The sequence below is a fragment of the Anolis sagrei genome, chromosome 9, assembly GCF_037176765.1.
Source record: "Anolis sagrei isolate rAnoSag1 chromosome 9, rAnoSag1.mat, whole genome shotgun sequence".
Lineage (NCBI taxonomy): Eukaryota > Metazoa > Chordata > Lepidosauria > Squamata > Dactyloidae > Anolis > Anolis sagrei.
The window spans coordinates 7454182-7460181 of record NC_090029.1 but is presented as its reverse complement, the minus strand read 5'-3'; positions in this window follow the sequence as shown (position 1 = coordinate 7460181).

The window sequence follows — 6000 nt, the reverse complement described above, 5'->3', positions numbered from 1 at the left end:
TTCCCAAAGGGGCCGGGCCCTTGAGCCTCGCCTCGTCCCTCTCGTTCCTGCTCCACCCGGCCACTGGGTGCGCGAGCAGAGCCGGCGCTCAATCGTTCTCCGTGTTTGATCCCTTCCCCATGACCGGCTCCCTTTCCCGATCCCCAGGTGCTCCACCCACCTACTCTCCTCTCCCCAATCCACGGGTGGGCCAAGGGGTGGAGCCGCCAAGCCTGGCCTGCTTTGGGTTCGGAGGTGTGCCTGAAGACCCCAGCGTGCGCACCAAAAGTCGCCTCTTCTTCTGACTTTCTCTTCAGCCATTGGGACCAAGAGAGAGAGAGAGAGAGAGACCCTCCGGCTGAAGGTATCTCCCACCTCCGCTCCCTCCTTTGTTTTTGCACCTACCTTCAGGAAAGGTGGGCATCTCCACCTCTCTCTCTCTCTCTCTCTCTCTCTTGGTCCCAATGGCTGAGGAGAAAGTCAGGAGAAGAGGTGACTTTTGGTGCACATGCCAGGGTCTTCAGGCACGCCTCCGGACCCAAAGCGGGCCAGGCAAGGGAGCAAATGTGGCAAGTGTAGTTACTGGGATGTATAGTTCACCTACAATCAAAGAGCATTCTGAACTCCACCAATGATGGAATTGAACCAAATATGGCACACAGGACTCCCACGACGAACAGAAAATATATATCAATGATTGGCTGGGGGGGGGGCACGCCAAAATACTGTTTGCTTACCGTTGAAAATTACCTAGGGCCGCCTCTGCCCATGAGGAGGAGGAGGGGGCGTGGCCAGGGGTCTCTTTGTGGACATGCAGTTTCTCTTTTGTGGACATGCAGTTTAGAAGTCCTTTCTGCTTTTTGTTTTCATTGGGGTTTTTTGAGTGGAGAACATACATTGGGTTGTTAGGGGTATCGTGTCCAAATTTGGTGTCAATTGCCCCAGTGGTTTCTGAGTTCTGTGAATAGCACAAACAAACATTACATTTTTATTTATATAGATTTTATTATGTGTACATGGAGGCATTGAATAGTTGCCAGTTGAAAGCCGCCCTGAGTCCGTCCAAAATGCTGGTTCCAAAATGGGTCAGGAACTCTCCTCCAATAGTCTTTAGTTCAGTTCTTGAAGTCGTATGAGCATTTAAGTAACCATATTTTCATCTTGACAGTGTAGGATGGGCAGAGGTGCTATTTGTGGAACTTGTCACAGGTTGTCACTATTCTTGATGGCTGCAGCTCCGCTCGGCATTCGCTGCATACCCTGGAAGCTGGGAATGTTTCAGAGGTGCCAACATTTCATGCCAGGTTGAGGTCACACCTTGTTAAACATGCAAATTGCAAACAAAATTAGAAAAGGTCTCTCTTGTCCTCTCTTCCCGCCTTTCAATACCATCAGCAAAACCTTGTTATAATGCTCCTCGGCTCAGAGCCTTTACCAGTCTAACTAATTCCTGAACAATACTTACTTTGGTTGAACAATGTACTGGACATACTTGCTGTGAAGTCTTTGTGTATAACACAAACACACATACCTGCAGATTCTTCTTTTGTGTAGGAAAAAACTCAATGAGGAATGACTGTTCTCGAAGGGAGGAGCAACAAAATTCCAACTGACAGTTTCTTTCATAGAATCATAGAATCATAGAATCATAGAATCATAGAATCATAGAATCATAGAATCATAGAATCATAGAATCATAGAATCAAAGAATTGGAAGAGACCTCATGGGCCATCCAGTCCAACCCCCTGCCAAGAAGCAGGAATGCTGCATTCAAATCACCCCTGACAGATGGCCATCCAGCCTCTGTTTAAAAGCTTCCAAAGAAGGAGCATCCACCACACTCCGGGGCAAAGAGTTCCACTGCTGAACGGCTCTCACAGTCAGGAAGTTCATCCTCGTGTTCAGATGGAATCTCCTCTCTTGTAGTTTGAAGCCATTGTTCCATTGCGTCCTAGTCTCCAAGGAAGCAGAAAACAAGCTTGCTCCCTCCTACCTGTGGCTTCCTCTCACATATTTCATAGAATCAAAGAGTTGGAAGAGACCTCATGGGCCATCCAGTCCAACCCCCTGCCAAGAAGCAGGAATATTGCATTCAAATCACCCCTGACAAATGGCCATCCAGCCTCTGCTTAAAAGCTTCCAAAGAAGGAGCCTCCACCACACTCCGGGGCAGAGAGTTCCACTGCTGAACGGCTCTCACAGTCAGGAAGTTCATCCTCGTGTTCAGATGGAATCTCCTCTCTTGTAGTTTGAAGCCATTGTTCCATTGCGTCCTAGTCTCCAGGGAAGCAGAAAACAAGCTTGCTCCCTCCTCCCTGTGGCTTCCTCTCACATATTTATACATGGCTATCATATCTCCTCTCAGCCTTCTCTTCTTCAGGCTAAACATGCCCAGCTCCTTAAGCCGCTCCTCATAGGGCTTGTTCTCCAGACCCTTGATCATGGTTCTGATGGTGATGTTTTTGGTTATTGCTAGATTGATATTTTAGATTGTGTCTTGAATTTTGAACCTTGTTCTTTCTATGTTGTACACCGCTGTGAGTCACCCCCGGGCGGAGAACAGCGGTATATAAGCAAAGTAAATAAATAAATAATAAATAAATGAATAAATAAATAAATTAGTCGCCCTCCTCTGGACACATTCCAGCTTGTCAATTGTGGTGCCCAGAATTGGACACAATATTCCATACCCAAAGCGGCCTAACCAAAGCAAAATAGACTTCCCTAGATCTAGACACTATGCTCCTCTTGATGCAGGCCAAAATCCCATTGGCTTTTTTTGCCGCCATATCACATTGTTGGCTCATGTTTAACTTGTTGTCTACGAGGACTCCAAGATCTTTTTCACACGTACTGCTCTCGAGCCAGGCATTGTCCCCCATTGTGTATCTTTGCATTTCGTTTTTCCTGCCAAAGTGGAGTATCTTGCATTTGTCACTGTTGAACTTCATTTTGTTAGTTTTGGCCCATCATCTCTCTAATCTGTCAAGATCATTTTGAATCCTGCTCCTGTCCTCTGGACTATTGGCTATCCCTCCCAATTTGGTGTCATCTGCAAATTTGATGATCATGCCTTCTAACCCTTCATCTAAGTCATTAAGAAAGATGTTGAACAGGACCGGGCCCAGGACGGAACCCTGCTTGTGGCACTCCACTTGTCACTTCTTTCCAAGATGAAGAGGAAGCATTAGTGAGCACCCTCTGGGTTCATCCATTTAACCAATTACAGATCCACCTCACCGTAGTTTTGTCTAGCCCACATTGGACTAGTTTTTTTGCCACCTTTGTGTGAGGGAAAGAAATTACACAACACGTTGTGTAAATCTACATTCACATGAATGCTGAGCCACCAGTTTGTTGAATGCCAGCATTGTGTGTCCGCCAAGGGGTCTGGTTATTGTCTCAGTAAATAAAGCGGTGCAACTGATGACATTGAGGAATACTCATGTTTCATCCAAGAATGTGCAAATGCTTATGACTGGAATCCTGTTGATTCGTTCCAACTAATTTTTGACTTACCTAAACCTGGGTTTTCTCAACAAGATTCATTCAGATCTTTAAAAACTTTGGCTTGTCCAAAGTGATCCAGTGGGTTTTCACTGTCTTCTGGAATAATCTGAACTTGAAATCACGACGCCAACAGCTTACAGTTACTATTTAGTTGCTGGACTCAACTGCCTTTCTTCCCTTACTGGAAGGGAGAGCTGAGGCTGGGTGAGAAGGGCATGTTTTACCCTTCTGTTCAGTTTTATTTTGTGTGAATTTGTTTTATTATTTTATTTTATTTTGTTATTGTAATTATCTCCTGATGCAATTTTGTTTCTGTATTCTGTATTTTATTGTGAGGTATTGTATTTTGGGGTTTGGCCTCATGTTAGCCACCCTGAGTCCCCATTGGGAAGATGGTGATGGGGTATAAATAGAGATGATGATGGTGATTATTTTTATTATTATTATTATTATTATTATTATTATTATTATTATTATTATTTTACATACCTGAAATAACATAGCAAACACTGTAGGAGAAGGTGCACTTTGATGGCATACTTGAATGGATTAAGTTCATTGGTCCTAGGAGCCAAGACACACTGTAGTGACTAGTCCCTTTATTTTTCTGTACCAACTGAATGTTTCTCGGAGGTGAAGTAACACTCTTCTCGTTCCTCAACCAACCGAATGTTTCTCAGAGGTGAAGTAACACTCTTACTGAGGCGAGGGAGAGAGATTATTTCCTCTTTAAAAACCTCTTTGCTGCCTTATACTGATTCTGTTTCTTCTTTTATATTGGCTGGGATTTTCTCTGTGCTGTTAAACCATTGTGCTTTATATCACAGGCAATGAAACACTCTTGTGTATAACAAAGTAACACAGTTTATTTATAACTTCTGGCTCCAATGCTTGTGGTTACATTTGTGTTTTGTTGCAATCTTGAGGTTTACAGTCAATATCATTTACTTGGTTAACTTTTCTGAATAAACTATCAATGTTTCATATTCACAAACATGTTACTTGCTTTACACACTCTTGGCTGAATTATATTCTGAACTAAGGCAACACTAGCCTTCTTTAAGTTTCTTAAAACTCGAGCTCTATTTAACTAACTGCTTCTCTATATCAGAAGTCTTTAACACATTTTCATGACTGCTTATTTCCATCAGGCACTCAGAAACCAACTCTCCTCTTCACACACAGATTCCTAACTGTCATTTTCAAACTCCCTCACTCTAACTGCCTTTTTCAGAACCCTGGCTCCACCCCTTTGGAATGTTGAGCTCTGCTCTCCCCAACTGTCATTTTGGCCTAGCAGCCTTTTCAAATCCTGGGCCTAAACTAATCTGCATATGACCCATCTGCTTCACATATGCAAATGAATCCTATCTCTGCTGTTGCTACCCTGTCTGTGCCTATTCTTCCCTATCTGCCATATGTAAACATAGAGCTATACACCAAACCTTTAACATAGAGTAGCAATTTCACTACACACACCAATGCAAAAGGTGGGGTGATGGGTTATTTAAAGCCAACCCTTTTTCTCATGAACCTCTGGAATTATGACCCACCATCCTACCCTCAGTGCAATATAAACATACTGGTTGATTTGTGGCCCAGGCAAGAATGCTTTCCCTTTTCCCTGTTTTGTTTTGTTTTGTTTTTTTGTTTTTTTGCACCTAGCCCTAAACATTCAATGGGGTTAGAGGTACAACAACAACAACAACAACAATAAAAACTTTATTTGTACCCCGCTACTATCACCCCAAAACAATAAAAAACTCATAAACAAAAAATAGGCAGTAAACATCAACAGTAAAACAATAACATTTAAACACCTATGGCAAGACCTCCCCATGAAAGTGGAAAAATCACAATTTCTTCTTAACTTGAGAGAATACATCTCTAGGTCTTCTGGAACAATTCTATGGCCATTATTCTCAAGAAGTTGACCTTAGAAGTTTTGATTCTATGGCCAACTTCTGGAGGATGTTGCCAATAGAGATCACGTCTGGATGAATGTGGTCTCTAGGAACATTTAAGTCTTCCAGCATAATCCCATGGCCAACACTGATTGAAGTTAACCATTGAGTTGCACTGGAGGACCTAGTGAATCAAATCCACAAATATGTCATGATCTTCTTTCCTGGTTTCATGTGGAACCAGGAAATTAGATCATACCTTAGCCTGCCCTGGCTTGTACACACTTCAAACAAGGGAGTTTCCATGGAAATGGGAGCAATGAAGGGAAGGGGCCAGGGTGAGGGATAGGAGGTATGAGGGAAAGAAACTATCAGTTGGAATTTTGTTTTGTACCACACTGTATGCTTTTAGAAATAAAGCCTTCCCACTCTGTTTGTGAGGTAATTTCTTCTCCAGAAAGCTGCAGATCCAGACAAAATAATCAAATTTGCAAAAGTCATACTGGTAAATGTGGTGTGTCAACTTTATAAGGGTTTGGCGTACATCATGGAACCTTTTGGGTGAAGGGTGAAGCTCTTCAGATCTTGGGACTTGAGGGGATGTTG